Here is a 24565-nt window from a genome sequence, read left to right on the forward strand (position 1 = left end):
TGAATATCATCCTCTTTCAGCTCTACTTATTACATCCTGCAATGATTTAGATTTGCTGGGTTCAAATATTTCAGCTAAAGATAATTTCAGATAAGATCTTAGGTGAAAGCTTCTGTATAAATACAAGGTCTTATAAGTGAGGGAATCAATCATCAGGAAAAGGAAGTAGAAAACAAACTAACTTCATGTCAGAACCTGTCTGTATTGCAGCAATGTACTTTTGCCACAACACTTGAGGTGAATGAAAGGGGAAATCTGTGAGTTATGATAATTACAACGTATAGTTCTAGCACATACCTGTTACTGTTGCCTATATAGACCCTCAGGAAACGTGTTTCTAACTGCTGTTGTTAACTTTTAGACTTTGTTCACTTAATAATGTAGTTCTTACTCTGGCAACATCACTCTACTCACATAAAGTGTAAGCGATGCTCTGGTAACACAGGATGGCTTTACATACTTGCTAGAGTTTAGAAAACTGATTTTTGTACAACTCTCCCTGAGGCTAAATGCATCATTGTTGGTAGATTATATATTGACAAACTGCCTTTGGAACTGCTTGTAAATGTAAACTGCTGCTTGTATACAAACCTGAAGATATATTACAGAAATAATTACTATTAACATAAAACTGTGGCTTGTAATCAAGTTGTGGCAAAAAGCAGGTATAAAGCATTGAATCTGGCTTTCTTAAACAAAGGTATTCAGATAATGGTAAACTAGGGAGACACTTCAACAACAACAACAAAACATAAGCAATCTATCCCTGTGGGACAGTAAAAAATAGGGAAATAGAGACATTAAAGTATTCCTGTGTTTGTTGTGATTGGGGCCCCCCCCCGCGCCGCCGGCGGGGGGGACAAATTAGAGCTGTGTTCATTTATTTCACTTATGCTCTTTGCCAAGGATCTACCTCAGTGGATATCTGCAGCCTACTCAATCCAAACACAAACTGTCCAAGAACCAATGCACTATTTATGGAAACTGTCCCTGCAAGAGGCTTTTACTCTGATGTTAAATCATTTATGAGAAATAAAGTGTAGTATCAGAGAAAGCAAACTATTTTAAGTAAGTTTTCACACTTCGGAAGAAACATTCAATTAGTCAACTTTTTTTTGTTGTTAAACTAGGAAACAGTGGGGGCTTGGATATTACTTTTGAATCCAGTTCTTACTTCCTGCCCGCACGATTTGCTCTTATCCACTAAAAGATTATAAACAATATGGTCAGACTTCGAACTATTATACTGACCCTTATTTTTATGCCATGTATTAAGAAGATAAAATTCTAAGATTTCAGGTAAGTTTTGCTACCTGCTTTTTGGCAAGATTCTGAAATTTGACTTGATAATGTTCCTGAACCTATTTAGACAAACCTAAGGCAAACTGAACTCAGTCTTAAAAGTGGCACAGATTTTCAACTTTATCAGATTAAAAAAAAAAAAAAAAAAAATGATGCCAGAAAAGATGACAACCAGAGAAGGGGAATAGGAAGGGGGAGGAAGAAGTAAAAGGTCAGACTGTCTGTTCTGCATCAAGTCCAAAAGCAAAGACGTTCAGTATCTTCAGCAACACTGTAGCTCAATAGCTATGAAATCATGTTATGAACATAGCAACTGTAAGATAGAGGGACCACCTACAGAATCACTCATCCTACTTCTAGTATGCTCTGGCTTCTCTCTAAAGTGAATGAGCAGAGGGAAGATTGTTGCATTCCTTCAGATAGGACTCCTGTATAAATATTAAGATAAAAACAGGTGTTGAAAGCTGCTTCTTGGAACAAGAAATGCCTATAAGATCCAGAAGTCTCACCTCACACTGACATAACATTTGAGAAGATTGCTTAAAGTCATTCAGTAAAACCAGGAATGTAGTAAAAAGACAGACATGACATTTCCTGTTCAGGTATGCTTTCAGTAAAGCACTCTTGCAGGGTAAGTCCAAAAATGTATTTTCCTCTGACTGTTGCTAATCAACAGAAGGGTTCCTGGCTATCAGGCAGTTAATCTTGCAAGCTTCTTAACAGACATCTAATTAAATCACGATCTTTCCTTCTAAAAGAATATCTACTATTGGTTTGAAAGCTGTACTGATGAAACCAAGGAATTCAATGGTCTGAGAGTGGTCAGTTTTGATACATAGTTTTTTTTTCCTTGAGTTATAACACATTGCAGCTGGTTTCAAATAAAAAGCAACTCAATTAACCCTCTGTCTTCCCCGGGGGGGGGGGCCCGCCCCCCCCCCTTTTCCATACAGTCTTCAAAGGAACCCATATAACTGAAGGAAGATTACCTGCTGCATTAAATTTTAGATTTATTTGGAATGCAAGCTCATTACTAAGCACTACAAAGACAAAAAATGCTTATCTTCCTCATCCCCCATCCGGGGAAAAGATTTGATTACTGTTTCAAAACAGTATATATTCTTTCACTTCTTAGAATATATAAAACAACTATTTTATTCTGTTGTATTTGTCTCCCGCAGCCTCTCCAGCCACAGTCACCGATGGGGCTACTCAAACAGAGGGCTTGGGGAAACGCACCACCATCCAGGTCTTCGGCTACAGGGTGTGCCAGAGTCTTCTGTTGGTATCCAATAGCAGCAGCGAGGGGTATGCCTGTGGGAGGTGTGCCCAGCTGCTCAGACAGGTAGAGGAGATTTGGGGGAAGGTGAGCAGGCTGAGGAGCATCACGGAGTCAGAGAGGGAAAATGACTAGTGGAGGTGTACTCTACCCTCTCTGAGACAGACTCATGAACCTGCCACAGCACAAGTGTCTCCTGCTATGCAGAAGACAAAGTTCCCTCATCCCACCAGGCAGCAGGAGGGGACCTAGGCCAAGGGGGGGAATGGAGGCAGGTTCCTGTTCGGGGTGGTAGGTGAGGCCTGTCCCTGCCCATCTCACTTTCCCATCTACCCTTATATAACAGGCATGAGGGTCTAGAACAAGACAGAACAACGAAGTAGACAAAACCCTGTCCCAGTTGGAGAGGGTGCCTAAGGCAAGGCAACCTACCCCCTGCATTGATACATCTTCTGTCAAAAAACAAAGAAGGGTTATTGTCATGAGGGGTTCCCTTCTGAAAGGGACAGAGGACCCATATGCCGACCAGACCCAGCCCACAGGGAAGTCTGTTGCCTCCCTGCAGCTTGAGTGAGAGACTGCTGAGAAAGCCAGGGAAGATGATCTTAGCAAGGATAGTCAGATTTTTATTTTATTTATTTTTTTTTTTCAGGGTTTTTAATATTGGGTGCTGGATTTCCTTTCCTCACGCTTCCAGAAATGCCACTCTATTTTAATAGTTCAGAAGCAAGACTGACTAGACTTTTAAATTAGTTACTCAGTTAAGGCCTTAGCATTAAGCAAGCTGCCTAAAGGTGACATTTTTCTTTATTTCTAGCAATAACAATTTTCTATTATAAATTTATCAGAAATGTTCCTAGCTTTCTTGTTGTGTTCTTCCTATGTAGCAATTTTAAAAAGAAAAAGTTAATTTTCCTATAAGTTGTAAAAGCTATAATCTTAGTGAATGAAATGCAAAAAGAGTGTAAGTGATATGAAACAACCTTGTATCTCTCTTACAGACTAATTTAGGTAAGTACTAATTATCAGACTAATTATCATAGTAATCTGCATAATGTCCCAATTAGAAGTCCAGATTTTCAAACTTCATCATAATTTTAGAGTTAAAATGCGCTTTTCAGATTCACTTTCACATTTAATGCTTCATTGCTGTGCAGCAATAAACAGTTAAATTCCCAATGTTCTTCTTTCTTTTGCTTTTCCCAGAAAAGCAGAACACAAGTACCTAAACCAATCACATTTTAAACAGCCAACTAATGTTGTCATAATTCTCAATGTAAAGTGTCTATGTACATGTACACAGGCAACATCTTAGTATCTGTCAAAATTTCTACAGTTCTTTCAAGTGACTGCAACCTAAGTTTCAGTGCTCCTTTGGTGGACCATACTCTCTGGGAAAGGAACATATGCACCAAAATCTGTAGATAGTTGGAGATGACTTTTGTGGAACATCATTTTACTTACAAAGAAAATACAAAAACTGAAATAAAGTTGATGTAAGTAAGATAAGCACTGAGATGTTCTAACAGCATCTAAAATTAAATTGCCATGGTCAAAGACAATAATCTTCATAAGCGGTGGGAGCAGCTGTACTATGGGAAGGGGGTAAAAAACAGAGGATTTTTTTTTCTTAAAAAAAAAAAAAATCCCATGCAGATTGGGAAAAGCTAATTTAAAACAATTAAAAACTCATAACTGTGCTTGTCTGAGGAATAGGTCAATGAAGAGGGAAAAGATTAGGCTTGTTCAGAACCATAGAATCATTAAGGGTGGAAAAGTCCTTGGATCATCTGGCCCAACCATTCCCCCCCCACCAATGTTACCCACTAAACCATATTTCTAAGCAATAAGTCCAACTTTCCCTTCAATAACACCAGGGATGGTGACTCTACCACCTCCCTGGGCAACCTATTCCAATGCTTGACTATTCCTTCTAAGAATAAATGTCTCCTAATTTCCAACCTAAACCTCCCCTGGTTGGCAACTTTGCAAGATGAGGCCATTGTCCTATCACTAGTTCTCTGTGAGAAGAGGTTGACTCCTAGCTCCCCCCACATTCCTTTCAGGTAGTTATAGAGAGCAATAAGGTCTCCCCAGAGCATCCCCTTCTCCACACTCAGCAACACCTGTTCCCTCAACTGATCCCCGCAAGTAACGTAGTAAAGAAGAAATCTTTGTTAATTGGAATGGGCTGAGGACTACTTTGTAGAATACTTGGCACATCTCAAATGAGACTGATAGAATCAATTTTTGTGAGTGCAATATGGTTAATTCAATAGAGTGCTAATGAATACTGCAAGAATCTGGTAGGCCTAAATTTAGGAAGAACAAAAGTGTTTCAAATATGAGAATGTAATAAATTGTGTGTAAAATATGTCCATCATATTTTAGATGTAGCAGTCAGGTGAAATTCCCTCTGACAGGAAGAGGGGAAACATAATCCCCCTTTTTAAAAAGGGAGAAAAAATCTCAGGCCAGTCTGTCTCACCTCAGTGCCTGGCACTGTCATGGAGCAGATCCTCCTGGAAACTGTACCAAGGCATGTGGAAAATTTGGTGACTGGTAACAGCCAACGTGGCTTCACTAATGGCATATTGTGCCCTCATTGTCCATCCGATAGAGCAAAGAGTTGCTCTCCATCTTTTTTATAAATCCCCTTCAAGCATTGAAACACTGCAATGAGGTCAACCTGGATCCTTCTCTTCTGTAGGCTGAACACCCCAGCTCTCTCAGCCTTTCTTTGTGGGAGAGGTTCTCCAGCCCCTTGATCATCTTTTGCCCCCCCCTCTGGACCAGCTCTAACAGATCAATATCCTTCTTGTGCTGGGGGCTCTAGACCGGGATGCAGTACTACAAGTGGGGCCTCACAAGGGAAGAGCAGAGGGGGACAGTCTCCTCCCTCAACCTGCTGGGCACTTCTCTTTTGATGCAGCCCAGGATGCAGTTGGCCTTCTGTGCTGCAAGCACACACTGCTGGCTCATGTCAATCTCTTCATCCATCAGAAGGATGTGAAACTATTAGAATGAGGAGGGCCACAAAGATGATCCAGGGGCTGGAGCACCTCTCCTATGAAGAAAGGCTAAGGGATTTGGGATTGTTCAGCCTGGAGAAGAGAAGGCTCTGGGGAGACCTTAAAGCGACATTCCTAAAGGTCTTATAGACCTCCCCAAAGGGGATCTATAAGAAAGCGGGGGAGGGACTCTTTGCCATGGATTGTAGTGATAGGACAAGTAATAGTTTTAAACTAAAAGAGGGTAGGTTTAGATTAGATATAAGGAATAAATTATCTACTCTAAGGGTGGTCATGCACTGGAACAGGTTGCTAGAGAAGTGGTGGGTGCCTCATCCCTGGAAGTGTTCAAGGCCAGGTTGGATGGGGTTTTGAGCAACCTGATCTTGTGGGAGGTGTCTCTGCCCATGCCAAGGGGGCTTAGAATTATATGATCTCTAAGGTTCCAATCCAAACCATTCTATGATTCCATGAAATTAAGGTAATGGCAGGAATAAAAGAAGTTAGTAGCTGGCTGTGATAAAGTAATCAATTTCTCTGGGAACTGATAATATTGGAATTGATTGATGTTGTCTAAAACTAATTGAATGATGAAACAGTGATGCAGAAGAGCAATGTAATTTATTTATTATTTTTTTTAATGTCAAAAATGATTAATAAACTCATAAATAGGTCATGGAATAAGTAAATTAATTTTGGGGAATTAAAAATGCTGACAATTAATTATGGAGTGAGATATGCAGAAAAATTGTTATATATTTCTTCAATTATAATATTAATTTAAAAATTCATATATTAATTACATAGGGATCAATCAAAGATTTAATGTAAATGAGTAACTAATGAAAAGCCCAACTGTATCAGATGCTTTTGGTACAGAGAACGGAGTGGAGGTTGACAATGGGGAGCATGATAGCCTGTAGCCTTTAAGACCCTACCAGGCCTAGTAATTTTACCATATCACTTCAAACAGGGTAGCAGAGGAGATGGTAGATTAAAGCAATAATTTTAAATCCTTTCCTCAGCAGAGTGGGGGCTGAACAGGAAAGTATTATTTACATCACCATATTCTAAGAATGAATTTTCAGCAAGATATGAGTCATCACTTAAACCAAACCCTGCCTGTGAAAATTTTCCCAGTATTTCTTTGAATGCTTGGGCCTCTCAAAATGAGATAGTTCTTTCACTCTCTGTATTGAATACAATTCTTGTTTGGCTCAAAGGGCTTACAGACCACCAATAATGCCATGAACTTTTCTAGAACTGAAACTAGACTTGTCACAGCTTCCTCAACAGCGACAAATCCCAGTAAGAAAAAATGCATTTGTAATACCTGTGTAGTATCACTTTAACTGTTGTGGTCTGAGGATATGACACTGCTTGCAGAAGAGTTAACGTGTGTTTTAACAACTGATACTATTGGAAAAAAACAAACAACAACAACAACAAAAAAAAAGAAAAAAAAAAAAAAACAGACAAGTTCTCATGGGTATTTAATTGAATAACCGTTAACTATTACCAATTATTCCAAATATGAAAACAAGTTAAAGTTTTGTTGTTGTTGTTTTTATATATATATGAATAGTTGCATGTCCCCAGTTTTGTCCATGTACTTCTTACTAACAGTATCACTTCATCTAGTATAACTTTAACTCCGTCTGCAAGTCTTTATTTAATACCTCTGGCAAAGGAAGGTTGGATGTTTTTCTGAATTCAAGAAATATATCTGTGCCTTTAGTACTAATATATTTTTTTCATCTGATAGGCAGTAAAATATGTGATTTTTTTTCTGTAAATATCTTGACTGTATTTGCAGTTACTTATAAAATATATGTCAACACCAACTTTCTCCTCTTACTTTATCTTCATCCCCTCCCCCACCCCAGCCACGTTTTCCTATGTGTGCTCTTAAAGCTGATTAAAATCTCAGAGGCAGACAGCTTCAGGAGTAAAAGGGAAATTGCTGCATTTGAAAAAAATCTAAATTAATGGTAAAGCAAAGTGAGAATAAAAGATGAATAGGTTTTTACATAGGTCTGTCTCTTTAGGGTCTAATATTTTATGCAATCCTAACTGGTTTGCATACATGAGGTTAACACTGCTAAAATCAATGCAGTTTACAGTAGTTCAATTTTGAAGAATGCAGCATATGTAGGAATTGTATTCTATTTGCTTACTTTATAACTGGGTTGGATAAGGAAAACTTAATGTCCAGTTAGGTGTCTGATTGCTGTGGAAATGCAAGATGTGACTGCAAAGTAGGTTATCAGTGTCTGGAGTAGGTACTGCATAGTCCAGAGATGGTGTCTAAGATCTTTGGTGGGTTGAAGTGTGAGAATTAATAAGAATGAACACCGTCAAGCTTCTCCTTCCTTTCCTGTCCTTCAAATGGACCCTCATTTGAAATATGGATAAATACGCAAATACAAATAGGTACGTGTGCTGTAGTTGTAATCAAACCCATTATTTTTTATTTTCTTTCTAAAATTGTACCTCTGCACTCTGTTAAATGATTTTTTTTATTATTTTTTTTTTCCATGTTACATTTTATATTATGAACCCTTTGTTATTTATTTTCAGAAATGAAAAAAAGGGGAAACAACCTTAATGTTTGTTTTTGGATTTTTATACAGGTTATCTCACTTCAGTCTGCGTTATTAAACATTGAGGATGAAAGACAAGATAAGTTTAATGCTACACTCACTGACCACCACACTGTAACCTTTCAAAGACATCACAAAATTCTTTAAATTACAAACGTCATTGTAGAAAAGCATACAGAACTACTTTTTAAGGCTTATTCATTTTACCACACAGGGAGAAGTGATGTCTGTGAGGTAACTCAGCAGAGAAGGAGGCACTTAAAATGTGTTAACAAATCATATATCCTGTGGAGCTTCCTTCCCTTTAACTTTGATTTTACAAGGTTAGTATTTAGTTCAATATAATAACAGCGGCATTATGGTGTGGTATGGAAATTGAAAGGATTGCTCTGCAGGAAGATCTGGATAGGCTGGACCGATGGGCTGAGGCCAAATCTATGAAGTTCAACAAGGCCAAGTGCCGGGTCCTGCACCTGAGCCACAACAACCCCAAGCAGAGCTACAGGCTGGGAGGTGAGTATTTAGAAAGCTGCCTGGCAGAGAAGGGAGTATTGGTTGATAGTCAGCTGAATATGAGCCAGCAGTGTGCTCAGGCAGCCAAGAAGGCCAACAGCATCCTAGCTTGTATAAGAAGTAGTTTGGCCAGCAGGGTAGGGAAGTGATTGTTCCCCTGTACTCAGCTCTGGTGAGGCTGCACCTTGAGTACTGTGTTCAGTTTTGGGCCTCTCACTACAAAAAGGACTTGGAGGTGCTCGAGAGAGTCCACAGAAGGGTAACAAAGCTGGTGAGTGGTCTGGAGAACAAGCCTTATGAGGAGCGGCTGAGGGAGCTGGGGTTGTTCAGCCTGGAAAAGAGAAGGCTCAGGGGCAACCATATTGCACTCTAGAGGTACCTGAAAGGAGGCTGCAGCGAGGTGGCAGTTGGTCTATTCTCCCATGTGCCTGGTGACAGGACGAGGGGGAATGGGCTAAAGTTGCATCAGGGAAGGTTTAGTTTGGATATTAGGAAGAATTACTTTACTGAAGAATTACTTAGGAAGAATTACTTTACTGGGATCCACCCAAGGGTACTGAGAGAACTGGCAGAGGAGCTGGCCAAGCCACTATCCATCATTTATCAGCAGTCCTGGCTATCGGGGGAGGTCCCAGCTGACTGGCGGCTAGCGAATGTGACGCCCATCTACAAGAAGGGCCGGGGAGGGCTGACCCGGGGAACTACAGGCCTGTCAGTTTGACCTCAGTACCAGGGAAGCTCATGGAGCAGATTCTCTTGGGAGTCATCATGCGGCACTTGAAGGGCAAGCAGGCGATCAGGCCCAGTCAGCATGGGTTTATGGAAGGCAGGTCCTGCTTGACAAACCTGATCTCCTTCTATGACAAAGTGTCGCGCTGGGTGGACGAGGGAAAGGCTGTGGATGTGGTCTACCTTGACTTCAGCAAGGCTTTTGACACCGTCTCCCACAGCATTCTCCTCAAGAAACTGGCTGCTCTTGGCTTGGACTGGCGCACGCTTCGTTGGGTTAGAAACTGGCTGGATAGCCGGGCCCAGAGAGTTGTGGTAAATGGAGTCAAATCCAGTTGGAGGCCAGTCACTAGTGGCGTCCCCCAGGGCTCGGTGCTGGGGCCGGTCCTCTTTAACATCTTCATCAATGATCTGGACGAGGGCATTGAGTGCACCCTCAGTAAGTTTGCAGATGACACCAAGTTAGGTGCGTGTGTCGATCTGCTCGAGGGTAGGAAGGCTCTGCAGGAGGATCTGGATAGGCTGCACCGATGGGCTGGGGTCAACTGCATGAAGTTTAACACGGCCAAGTGCCGGGTCCTGCACCTGGGGCGTAATAATCCCAAGCAGAGCTACAGGCTGGGAGATGAGTGGTTGGAGAGCTGCCAGGCAGAGAAGGACCTGGGAGTGATAGTGGACAGTCGGCTGAATATGAGCCAGCAGTGTGCTCAGGTGGCCAAGAAGGCCAACGGCATCCTGGCTTGTATCAGAAATAGTGTGACCAGCAGGGCTAGGGAGGTGATCGTCCCCCTGTACTCGGCTCTGGTGAGGCCACACCTCGAGTACTGTGTTCAGTTTTGGGCCCCTCGCTACAAGAAGGACATCGAGGTGCTTGAGCGAGTCCAAAGAAGGGCGACGAAGCTGGTGAGGGGCCTGGAGAACAAGTCCTACGAGGAGCGGCTGAAGGAGCTGGGCTTATTCAGCCTGGAGAAGAGGAGGCTCAGGGGCGACCTTATCGCTCTCTACAGATACCTTAAAGGAGGCTGTAGAGAGGTGGGGGTTGGCCTGTTCTCCCACGTGCCTGGTGACAGGACGAGGGGGAATGGGCTAAAGTTGCACCAGGGGAGTTTTAGGTTAGATGTTAGGAAGAGCTTCTTTACTGAAAGGGTTGTGAGGCATTGGAACAGGCTGCCCAGGGAAGTGGTGGAGTCACCATCCCTGGAAGTCTTCAAAAGACGTTTAGATGTAGAGCTTAGGGATATGGTTTAGTGGGGACTGTTAGTGTTAGGTTAGAGGTTGGACTCGATGATCTTGAGGTCTCTTCCAACCTAGAAATTCTGTGATTCTGTGATTCTGTGAAAGGGTTGTTAGGCTTTGGAATGGGCTGCCCAGGGAAGTGGTTTAGTCACCATCCCTGAATGTATTTAAACAATGTTTAGATGTAGAGCTTTGTGATATGGTTTGGTGGAGGACTTGTTAGCGTTAGGTGAGAGGTTGGACTAGGTGATCTTGGAGGTCTCTTTCAACCTAGATGATTGTGATTCTGTGTAATTCTATGTAACCTGTGTGATTCTGTGTAATATTGCCTATATGTGCTGGAGTTACTATTTGCTTATAAAAATCAACGGTATTTGGGGAGTAATACGTATTTTACTGGAGAATTAGCTGCAGATTAAATTGCATATTTTTTCTTTCAAGTTTCTATTGTCCTACTGATCCTATAAAGGTTTGTAGTAAGTATGGCATCAAAGCAAATTGCAAAAACATGAGAAACTGTTGGAACATTTGCATTCACCTTTAATAAGTCTGTAAATCCTCTTAATGATCCACAGTGATTCAGGCATTTGCTAATGTAAGAAGCATGCAGTAATGCCAGGACCCACTCTTTTTCTTATTGAAAATGATTCCAGGTTTGTTAGCTACTTTTGAGAGCTACTACTTAATTTCATTTGTATATTAAATAATGGACAGTTATTGCATTCCTAGACAAACACTGACTATTCCTATATAGCTAAACTATTGAATAATGAATCATTCTCTGAATACGTTAAGCACACACTTTAATCCCTTTATAACTGAATTGGAAGAGAAATCACATTTGTTTGAAGTATTTTTCAAAAACTTACTAAAGTTCTGATATTAAAAATATTTCATCAAACAAAACTTATTTTCAGAAGCATATGGTCTTTACAGAAAACAAGTTTATTTTCAGGTTATAAAATGCTTCAGAGATTATATTGTTTCAACTGACCTGCACTGGTCTTTATTTGGGTTTTTTACCTGCATGTGCTTGGCATTCCCAGTTCACATTGTGGGGACAAAATGTGTATAGGAGAATCACTTTTGCCCCAGCTCAACCTGTGAATTAAGGCCTTGGAGAAATAATACACAGATGTGCTAATTTGAAAGTAGAATCCAAGTCTGACAGGTGAACGTGCACTCATCATCAATGCAAAGTCATTAAAAAAAATCTTTCTGCACTCTTTCAAAACTCTGGAGAGTGATATCTATAAGAAAAAAATTATAGTTTTTTTCCCTCAGGGTCTCATATTTTCCCTCATGTCTAAGGAGAAGTCCACAGTGGGTCAGATTCAAGAAGACAATTCCTTTGGCTGCAGTACAGTTGCTGCAGCTGACAGTGATACACCTCACAAGTACCCAGACTTGGTTTCTTTTGTTGCTCATCTGAAGATTCAAGATTCAAGAGCTTCAGACTTCATTGCATTTTTTTGTTTATTTATTTTCTTTTTCTTTTTTTCTTTTTCTTTTCTTTTTTTTTTTTTTTTTTTTGGAATGCGTACTAGGGCAAAATTTTCTCCCAATAATGGTGAGTGTTCTACTCTTTATTTTGTTTTTCACCTATGTAGTAGTTTCATAATGAGGAAAGGAGAAGAAAAATATGCTCTAAAAATATTCAGTCTTGTTGTTTCCATCTCATGGCACTTTACACCAGTTTTTCGGGGAGGGGAGAAGGGGAGGCGTTCAAACAACATAAGCAAAATTGCTACACTTCACATCTTAGAAAAGCTTGTATAAAAACAAAATATGCAGGATGGCTTCTCTTTAAAGCCATAAGGACAGTCTCCCTTACAAAGCAAAAAATGTATTTTGGTGTCCTCCAGGACGAGTTGAGCTGTGATTAAAAGTTGTTATTTTTAAATGACAACTTGGATAACATACAAAGTTATCTACTGGCTTGGGTCACACATAGGTTGAAATGAAGTCACTTTGTATTTCAAACAGTAGAACAAATTATGTTCCAAATAAAAATTTGAAAGCACATTGAAAAGCTTGATCTTGACTCAATGATTCTTGTCTTAGAATGTCCGAATGTGCAGCATATAGAGATTGAGGAAGGAAAGGAAAAGAAGAAAAAGAAACAAACACATTTAAGAGACTTGCTGCAGTTTGCCCTTGTTTTCAATGACCATGTTCCCAATCTGCACCAAGGTTGTAGTTACGTTTTGCTCCTCAGAATGTTGTTACTCTATTGTGCAGAACAATTATTCCATCTTCACATTCCCCTAAAAATAGTAAACCTTTGTGTTAAAGAATTCTGGTTGATCTCACTTCAATAGAAACTATATGGAATGATTTGCCACAAACATTTTCAAAGCTATTACACCCTTTCATTTTATTTGCATATTTAATAATATTTCCTGGAGTGGCTTCTGGATATATATATATATATATAAATATATATATATATATATATTAAGTTAAGGCTGCTAGACAAATCTCAGCTGTTATTTCAGTTTCTGGATCAACAAAATCTAAACAATTCATCAAACAGAGGATTGGATTTGAATTCTTCTGGAAAATCAGTGTATCACTCACAGCATGGAAAGGACAAGGAGACAGAAGTCTGCCAAGCCCTGCAGCCAACTTTGTAAATCGCAATCCCATTTTCCTTATATCACTTTCTAGGAGAATCTGTTTCAAAACAGTTCAGGTGTCTTTATATGACTTTCTTGTTGTTAGTCAAAATTCCATTTTGATCACATAAGTTCAAGAATGCTTTTCCTGGTAACATCGATTGCAAACAAGTCTACTTCAGTCTGACATGAAATGTATTCTTCTCATTGGCTATATTGGGAAGTTTTTAGAAGGACCTTTAAGATTATGCCTAACTTCAATAAAATCTGATCCTATTAAATTGAAAGTTACCAAGGAGGAAGGAAACAAAATGTGGCTTTCTTGGGAGAAGAATTAATCAGATTTTTTGCTTTAGCAAATTTACTGCCCCAAGCCATACAACAGTTGGTAAAGTTGTTCTACAGAAGTCCTTCTGCGTAGCATGGAAATAGAAAGAGAAGATAGGATGGAAGCCAGTTATTGTATGAGCTGTGTTATCAATACAAATAACAAGTATTATTGCCTAATGTTCAAAGACTGATTAAAACCAGTGTTATATTTAAACATGAGCATTTAAAATTCTTTCCAGTTTGGGCCCTGCCTTCATTCTTGCTATGCATTCTTACATTCTGCATTCTTACTTTGATCTCAATCACCAATCTTCCCTCCTCACCCACAGGTTTAAAACTTCATTTCTTGTTTTTAATGCATTTCAGTGTTGAAATAATAGTTATCACTGTTGGTAATATGAATTTAGCTGCATGTCAGGCAGAAGAAGTACATAAGCTAAATATAAAAAACAAAAACAAACAAACAAAAAACAACAAGAGAATCTATTCCTTTGATGTAAAAGTAATAGGGAAAAAATATAATTACTTTGCAATAGTGCGTTTCATTCTTGAGCTACACATGGAAATTTTCTCCCTGAAAAAAAATTAAATATGCTGGGATATATTGGGATATATGCTAGGATGCTTGATCAGAATTTTAGATGACCTGTAGTTTGTATCAAGGATTGGAAGCCAATAAGACTTTTTAATTTATTTATTTTTAGGTAACTTAAGTTTCCTGCAGGAGGATTTTGGAAGAAAGAAGAACTCTGTGAATCATAAATACTCACTAATGATATAACAAAAATCTAAGGAGTTCCATCAGACTAAAAAAAATGATTGCAGTTTGAGATTTCATTTCTAAAAAAATTACTTTTATCAAAACCTCATTTTTCCAACACCTTTCTGTTTGAGCCATAATTCTGCAAATATTATTTAGCTTAGAAAAGAGAGGTTGCTCAGATTTGGATTCCATTCTAATTTAATTCCTTGTTCTGGTTGTTTATGAAAACTTCCTTCAGAGATGAGTTTTCTTATAAATAAGAATTAAAATTCTTGTTTTGACAAACTGGAAACTCTAGAAGAGTTAGCAGTTCTTCCTGTTCATCACTCTGGGCTTATAATTGCATGGATCTCGTGAAAGGACCAAACAACTCAGTGAAAAAAAGGTAGATGATAGAATATGATCTGTTTAGCTACTTTCCTAAAATATTTCCTAAGTGTTTACTAGAGCAGTCACAACCTTTTACATAAAATGGAACCTTTTATATAAAATGGATAGCCATTTTAAAGGAAATTAAAATACAATTTCAGATCAAACCAGAATTAAATGTTTCTTAAGGTCTTAGTATTGTCTTTTCTGAATCACTTCTTTGCAGTAGAGAAAATATCATTTTGAGTCTCTATTACTAGTTTTTCAAGGATTTTCTATTTTAAATGTTGCTTTGCACTTATTCCTTCAGCAGCTGGTAATATACATTTTTACTGGGGAGGCTTTTTATGTATGTAGGAAACATCTCAAGTATTGATTTTCTTTCTTTTTTTTTTTTCTTTTTTTTTTTGATATATATAGTAATATGGAACAATTATATTGCAAAAAACAGTATATAAATTTTCATGCAGGTATGTAAACTGCAACTTAGAGGACATGTCTACTTGCAAAATAGAGTTTTCTCATTTTATTCTGCATGATGATTCTTAGACCTTTGAAAGAAAAGTCAAAGGTAACTCTGACCTGCATGAAAGGGCATGCAGCAATTATTTTCCTGGTGCTTAATAGGAAATAAAACATTTCAAAAGGAATGTGAAATAATGGTTGGTTGAAGCAGACAGAATAACTGGATAACTTTAACCTGTAATATTTTTAAATAACTAATCACAGAAGACAGGACAAAGTACATCTTTAGTGCTGGGATTGGTATATGCATTGACAACATTTTGTCTCACATGAGCGCAGAAGTACAAGTAGGATGGATGGAAAGAGGCACATAAACTAGTTCAGACTGCCAAATAGAAGGCAACAGAAATTGAGCTGTTATTTGGTGCTTTGATATTGTCAGCCACAGAAAACATTAGACAAAGGTTTTACTAGCGACCCACGTGTTGGTCTGTGGATTCAACTCAGATGAGTTAATTGTTCTAGTATGAAATCTAAGTTAGTAGAAACACCTTTCTACTATAAGCCCTTGCATGTTCTGACATATGGTTCATTTCCATAAATTACTTTACAGAACAGGAGTATGTCTACAAAGGTCACTGTTATAACTAATGATTCTTTTTTTCTTTTTCCTTTTCTTTTTCTTTTTCCTTTTCATCTTTTTCTTTCCACAAACATAAATGCCATATGCAAATTTAAAAGACTGTGAAGATGCAGTAATTATTATTCCTGGTTCAGTTTACTTAGAGACCACTGTAATGAAGATATATGAATATATGCACACAAATACACTAACATTTCAAAAATTCTTATAAGTAAGGTGAGTAGAGTAATTCTAAACATGAATGTCTTCTATTTAAAAAACACTTCTAAAAATTGAAAAGTTTTGGCAACAAATGTAGCTTAGGCTAAATAAGCCACTTTCTAGTATTTTAAACCTCATACCTGAAAGTGTTTGTTGTTGTTGTTGTTTTATTCTAGCAGTGTTTTTTTTTGTTTTGTTTGTTTGTTCAGAAAACTATGCTCCTTAAGGAATATTTGTATGGTCTAGTCTTTTGCTACTAATTATTAGACCTATGTTTCTGATAAATATTTTACATCTTAAATTGCTGCTGTTGCAGAAAGGGTTATAATTCATATTAACTAATTTAAAATGACTACTAATTAAAGTAGAGAGCAGCTGCAAAATAGTCTTTATTATTATTATTATTATTATTTTTTTTTTAAATGTTAAAAACTCCAAATTCTCACTTAATTGTAAATCTCTTTTTTTTTCTCCCATCTTCTGGGTGTAATACCATTTAGATAAGGCATTCAGTAGGTAATATTTGGCATGCCATTCTACATTCTAAATCACCAGTCTTGATTCAGTCACAACTAAAAATATGGGAGATCATCTTTGTGATCTTAAAATTAGTTATATATCCTCTGCCCTAGATTCAACTTTCTTCTCCTCTCTTCCCCCCTTTCCTGTTCACAAAGTGGTTGTAGTAAACAGCCAAGATGAAGGACACCACCTTCCCTCTTCCATGAGCAAGGAAGATGTCTTCAATACATGTTATGTGTAGTTAGTGTCTCTTAGCACACTGCAAAATTGTGCTTTCATTCCTGAGATTTTTCAAAAGGTATTAAAAAATGTGGAAGCATCTCTACCTGCTTTTACGCTACGTTCCATAGATTATTGTAAGAAAGAGACTATTGTATCAGAATATCTAAGACAATAAATAAAGGTAAAGTACTGGCTTATGCCACAGCTTGCTACTAAACTCTGAGAATGTGTGCATTACGCACTGCTAGCTTCTGCCATGTCTGCTGTAATGACCTCATGGCTTGTGATACAGTAGCATGGCATGTGCTATATTAACCAATAAGAAGCACATTTTACAACTGATGAATATTTTTCTAGAACTGGACTTTCACCTTTTTGTAACATATGGCTTTATTTAGAAAAAAATAAAAAAATGCAGTAAAGTTTTAGCATTCATGATGGGATACTAAAAATCTACAGTAAAATTTTCTTACCTTTGGACAGTGGCCCATCAAACTCAAAAGTTAGCTAATTAACTTCTCTTATTTTTTGACTATTATATTTTTAATGCATCTTCCAGTGCTAAAATGTTTATCTTAAATGCATATACATCCTGTTCTCATTTGGAAAAATCACTGTTTGAGATAGAAGTCAGATATAGTTGATAATACTTATCAACTTATCAATAATTATAGCAAATGGGTTTAGTAAGCATAGGTACCTTAGTACATCTTGAAAACGTTAAATTCATCTGTTCATATTTTGAAAGTTAGTGTAGGCACTTAATGGAGAGATAGGAAATGTATTTAAAAGGCAGCAAAACGGCTATTAATCAGTCATAATACAGCTGTTTAAATCCATGCTTGGTAGAAAATACAATTTAATCCAATTAATAATATCAAGGTTAAAGCCAAGGAGATAACAGAAAATATTTAGAAGAATTATCACAGCAACAGAATAGCTATCAGTTATCATTAATAATACTAATGATATTATTTAGCACCCACTGTGGACATTGGAAAGCAAAGGTGAAAAAAAATACTAGACTGGACAGCAGAAAGAATCAGAAAGATTTTTGTTCAGGAGAGAGTCCTAGTTTAGTCCTTCCAGTCAAGAAGGAATTAGCTGGTTATATGGCAGAGGACAACATTTCTTTCTTCCAACTTACTCTGAAGGATTAGAGGAAAATCAGTGAACAGGAAATATAAAAAATAATAATAAACAACAAAAAAAAAAACAAAACTCAGTCTCCAAAGGAGTTTCAGTCCTTTGCTCTGGTGAAACAAGAATAAAATAAAATACAGATATTTAATAATTTTATCATCTGTGTTCAGTTTATGCTAGGCAAGCTGAAGAGTAAATAGGAAACCCTTTGAGAAGTCCATGCTTCTAGCATGTTTTTGAAAAAGTAATCAAGCCAAACAATTAAATATAACTAATATTCAGAGGCATTCAGAAAGACATTTCATATAAGTATGTTACAACAATGTTACATTTCACATTGACATCAAAAGAGGTAATTTTGCTCACTTAAAAAAAAAAACAAACAAACAAAACCTTATTTTTAGGTTAAAATGTTGCTTTGAAACCAACAAAAATGCCACTTAAAAACTCTTTAAAGTGTTTTACAGTTTGTTAAAGGTTGAGCCCAGTTTAATATTTGTTGGATTTTCTCTTGGGATTAAGACTGAGTTTAATGAGTTTCACCAATATATACAATCTCTATATCAGCCCCCCTAATACAACATGACAGTGCACCAGAAACATTCCTTGGAGAGAAATGTTACAGAGTATTAGAGGATTAAAGACTGAAGTGATTCACTGGAGCTGACAGACCAGTTATTTTTAAAACAGCTTCAGATAAGTTTTAAAATGCAAGAAATGCCCTTGCTGCCAAAATCTGTCCTATGCTAGTTATTTCAGGCATGTGAGTGGATTGATTTCCATTCTTTATGAAGGTATTTAATTATGATGTTTTTATTTTTATAAAATTAAATTTCAGAAAGGGATACTTCTGACCCTCCTTGGAACAGGAGGGCACAGTCTAGTCTGTTAAGAATTATTTAGGTTTTGGCAGGGTTCAAATTCACAAATATTGATTTCCCTATAACTGATTTTGCAGAATGTAATTTTAGCTACGTACCACCTAATTTTGCTTCTTATCTCAGAATAACATCTTGTCCACATATACAAGCATAATATAAGAAACCTTTCTTAGCCAAGACAATAGCTATATATACAATTCAACTAAACACTACAATCCGTGGAAGTTAATATTTCAAGGGTTTTTTTTGTTTGTTTGTTTTTGTTTTGTTTTGTTTTTAGAAACCCAGGAGATTGCATTCGCAGGAAAATTCTGCCTACAATACTTTTTATAAAATAAAGCCACTATCCTAATCATTACAGTTGATTCCATTAAAAAATTATAGCTAATTTGGTTGGGCAGCCTATGAAGAGAGTAAAGGTAATTTTTTCCATATATTTATAGCAAATAATTTTCCTCCATTTCTATGATGTTATTTAATAATTTCTTACATGCTGCCTTAAAACTGCATGTTTTGTCCCTCTTAAGATTTCTTTTCCCTATGCTGTTTGAAGTTTTACTGCAGTTCTAGATGGCTAGTCACGGCCTTTATTTTTGCATGTGACATTATGCGATGCAGTGCTTCATGCCTTTTTTTTTTTTTTTTTTCTTTTTTGTTTGTAAATTATAAAAAAAAATTTTTTAATTTTTTTTTTTTTTTTTTTTTTTTTTTTTTTTTTTAAAAGCATCAGAAAACCATCAGGGATTGGACACTTTTAGTATCTTAAATGCAAATTTCTTTATGTCATTCTTCTATGTGAGCTACTAATCTAAAAAGACTTGCATGACTGTGGAGGAGAAAGGTGTCTGAGAAAAGAAATGTAGAGAGCCTTTTTTGATAAGTATTCATTATATCTCCCTACAATGTCCAGGGCACCCTTTTCTTACTACATTGTTTTAAAGCTTCTGCTTTTTCAGTAAATTTTGAATTCAGACTGTTACAGCCATGTTAGAGAGCCATTCCAGCACTGATGAACCAAGTGGGAGCTAGGGACTCCTCCTTTTAGCAAACTACATGTGGCATTTTAGTTTTCTGTGGACGTTAAAGGAACAAGGAATAACACTGGCTTTAGCAGCCAGCAAAGTACATCTGTCCTGGCCTTACCCTTCTACCTAAGGACTCTGCTGGATTGCTGTTCTCTGAAGAAGGTGCTGCTTCCACTGCTCATCTTGTTTCTCTCAAAGTACCCTCACTGGCATTGTGTGCGTCCTTCCATTCAGTTAAGGAGGTGCAGGGATAGTGTTGTGATCTCAAAGTTTCATGGCAGTTCAGGCTGGTTGGAAATTCTGTTAACTGTTCATCTCATGCCATTTAATAGTTTTGTAATATTTCATACAAATCTAAATGAAAGGTTTATTATTTATTTGTATATATATATATATTTTTTTCTCTTGTCATACAGACTTTTGGTCTAGGAGGGAGATCTGGCCCACTGTATAATTATTAGCAACTTTCAAAGGTGTGTGGATTAAGTTTTTGTCAGTTTATTCATGTCACAGGTCTGATCCATACTAGAATTCATGCAAGTGCTTATGCATGGCTGGAAGTGATCCACTGACTAAACATAGAAGCCTAAACATGACTGAAAGAAAAGCTACTTTGCTTTGCATCATGCTTAGGCTATCATGGTATTTCTGCTGTCTTAAAGATGGCAGATGTGTCTCAGTGTTTTGGAAAATTTGGTTCAACTGAATGGTTCTGAGCAGAAATCAGGTTCATATGCTACACCAACTCAGCAGAGTAAAGCTCTGCTTGGTCATGTAATGAACACACAAACCAGATGTAGCCTCCATAATTGCAAAGTTGCATGACAAATTGCAAGTTACTAAAAAGCTCTTTGTAGGAGACCAAAAGTACAGTCTTAACATTGTATATGATTTTCACTATGAAAAGTGGTGCTAGAAAACACTAAAAAACAAAAGCCTCAGTGTCAGAGTAAGGCTTTAATCTTTACTGCTGCAGAAATCAAGCAAATTTCATGTCCAAAGTTCTTGCAGCCCACAACAATGCAGACTAAGCTAACTGTCTGTGGCTCTTTTTTTTTTTTTTTTTTTTTTTTTTTTTTTCTCCAAGAAGCTACTGAATTCCTTGCTGCTATAAAGATGGAAGACATTCCTCCAGTCACTTATCATAGAAGATGATACTGCAAAGTCCCGTGTTCATTTGTGACCTTTTTTACAGTGGTCCCAACTGGATTATTTTTGGTCCATGGTTCAAAGCAATCTTAGAGGACTTACATCACTGCACCCAGATTGGTATGGTACATGTGAAAAAAAAAAAAAAAAAAAAAAAGGTTGTTCTTTCTATAAAGTACTGCCCAGGTAACGAGTCCTAATTATTTTATTCTTCATAAGTTGCAGTAGCAGAGCTGTGGTAATGGATCATTTGCCATCTGAAACAACCCCACTGCAATGGTCCATTTTCCCTCTGAAATTACCCCTCAGCTCCCTCTTGCCTCTGGCAAGTGCTTCTTTATGGGTAACATATCCACTACACTTGGTATCCTAGGTCCTGTGTGAGGTAGTGCTTTCACATAACCCTGCCCTTCTCACACACTCAAATTAGTTCTTCAGAAATGCTGGAATAACTAGCATGACATCTTTTTAATGGTTAACCTGTATAATTTGCTTAAATCCTGCTTAGTTCCAGTTATTACCATATCTCTTAATTTTTTTGATTTGATAATCTTGGATTCAAAAATAAAGTGCTGGGTGGGAGAGAAAATGCTATTTGGAGTCTACCTGGAAAAATATATTTCTTACCAGCTGTTATGAAACATTGGGATGTTTCCATCATCATATTCTAGTTTTAATGGTTGAAACTGAAAACCACTGTGGAGATTAATAAAAACTCCACTTCTTTTGTACCTAATATTTAATGAATTGCATCTGTTCAGCAGTTAGAGAATCTGCTAGGTTAACAAAAACTTGTTTTCTGGGGACTGTTTTGAAAGTTCAGTCTGCCATAGCAGTTATCACAACTTGTGTGTTTAGAAAACACTGAATCAGCCTGCAAATCTATCATTCATCTGAAAAACATAAAGTGGAAGCTGACCAACCTTTTGAAACAGCACCATTATTTACCAAAGCATAGATTTATTGAATTACAGGTACTGTTTTATATTTCATGTAGTGATTTTTTCTCATCAAGAAGAGAACATTTGTTATAATTTGCTACTTCTTATTTGGCTTCTTAACTACCTTAATTTTAAATGGAATATAGTCATCTGCTTGACTGACCCATCTTCCTCTCCTATTTTAAAAATGCTATATATAATTTATGACTCACTGAATATGCTAAATCTTGTGCTTTTAAAACTATATTCATGGTTACTGCTTTGGACACGTCTAGATACAAAGATTTAACTGCTGATTGATAAGAAGCAATCGAATGAGTAAAATGATTCAAGATCACTTAGGCTTCTAAATAGGGAAAGTGTTAATTTTAAATATAAAATAAACTACAGGGGAAGTTAAAATACTGTTCACAGAAAATTATGGCCATTTCAAATTTTTGAAGCATCCTATCAATCTATAAATATCTATACACTGAGAGCACTACAGCCAGCAACTGTTCTGTGATCGACTTTGAAGTTGACTTTAGTGATTTGTGATGTAGTGTTTCACCAAACAAAGCTATTGAAAAGTTGAAAGCTATTGAAAAGCATTTACACAACCCCTAATTTCTAGTTATGAATCCAGGTAATTTGCTATTAGTTTGTATATATAGGAAGAAGTCTGCAAACAGCTACGTCTGTGCCCATCTGCAAGAAACTCAAATGAAAAGAGTAAGAGCTATATTTTGAGTGTACAGAGCTATGAGCAACAAGGGACTATAAACATTAGAGACCTAATTACACCACAAAAGCTTCTGCAAGGTTCAGGCTTGTAAATGTGTATCTTTGCTGAACTATGATAGGAAAAATGATTTTGGTTGCCTAGCAACTAGATTGCACAAGCTACTTCAGTGGAAAATCTTTCAGTTTGATAGCAAACTCAAAATGGACATTTCACATGAAGAGAATAAAAATGTTTCCAGCATCTTTAGTCAATGGACAAATTAATTGCATGTCATTACAAATTAAAATGGTAATGTGTCTAGGAATATTAGTGGGGCTAGGACTATTTCATGGGAAAACAGCAGCTAGTTAATATGGCTTAAAATCTTGTGGAAAATGATGGCTTGGCTTAACATATTCAAAGATTCCTCATTCCCCAGTTTCAGAAATCTAAACTGCAGCAGCCTAACTCTGTCAGATGCTGAGCACACAACTGCAGTGGCACTTGCTACTTCCCTAAGCTTCAGAGCAGTTCCCTACATCCTTGAGTAGGAGGAGCCTGAGATGTCCCAAGAATGCATGGTGCTATTTGTATCATGCTGGATATTAGATTAATATATTTACCATGGCTGATGTTGCATCTACCACAGGTAAACTACTTCTTTTTCTTCAAATAAAGAATTTTCTTACCATACAAGCTCTCTTCTCATCCAGTGCAAACTAGGAACATTTATTTGAGTAGTATCCTTTTATATTTTTTTCTGTTACACACGGTAATCAAATTCATGATCAGTTTAAATTTATTTATCGATTTATTTTAATCTACGGACAGCATATATCAACTAAATTACTCTGGATCCCTGTGTAGGTGCTAGGAGATCTGTGGAAGATAATAATAGGTTCGGCACACTGAAACAGATCAGGACTGTGGGATACTAATTGGGACACTTGCAGTACCATACAGGAGGTAAATTCACCAAAGGATTGTGTAAAGTGGCTGGCTGTGTGACAGTGATTTCCAGTCGTGTCCAGTGAGCCCATGAGTATGTGGGTCTTGTTCTCTTCCTCCTCCAGGGCCCCAAAAACATACAGTTCATGGGCTTAAACTGTAATACTGCTACAAGCTTTGTCCAATTTTACTACAAGTCTTCTAGATCTCCTAGTGGAGGTTTGTTTTTGCTAGGTTGCTACACATAACACTATTTTAACTAAAGGATTTACCTCTAATGAGTTTATTGGTCTTTTTGCTGCAGGAATGTTAAACTTGTGGCTTATGAATGGAAAGGGGTGAAATATATGCCATTTGGGGAAAATCTCACTGTACTACTCCTGTCCAGAATATGGAAAGAACTCTCTTCATACAACTGTAAGGCAATTAAAAAAGTAGAATATTTCCAGGCATTTCAATGTGTTCTGTATGTTACATTGCAGCTTTTGGTTCCTACAACCGTTCATGAATTCCAGTTACTTGTGAAGGGTCTGTTCTTCTGTCTTAGTTTGTAGGTTATAGTGTTTGTAAGGGTGGGAATAAATACATGTACTTAGACTTATAATGAAAACTAGCCATTATAGAGATAAAATTATGATAGATAAGACATAACTTCTAGTCATATGAAAATTTTGATATTGGAAATTTTGCTACAGGAAGCTTACTATTGTCCCCTCTACATGTTTTTGTTTTGTAGCTCTATCTTCTGTCAAATATTAAAGCATTTTTAAGTTGGATTGTAGAGATTTTAGAACAGTCAGTGCACAACAGGTCAACTAGCCTTCTTTCTGTTTAGTGTAATGAGCTATAACTGCAAACTGATGTTCAAGAAACAAAGCTATCCCATTCTAAGATTCTAACTTTTTTTTTTTTTTTAAAATGCAGTATTAATAAACCATAAAATTCTAGCCTCATTCCAAATTCTGTAAA

Source organism: Oxyura jamaicensis, chromosome 2 (assembly GCF_011077185.1).
Source record: "Oxyura jamaicensis isolate SHBP4307 breed ruddy duck chromosome 2, BPBGC_Ojam_1.0, whole genome shotgun sequence".
NCBI classification, from domain to species: domain Eukaryota; kingdom Metazoa; phylum Chordata; class Aves; order Anseriformes; family Anatidae; genus Oxyura; species Oxyura jamaicensis.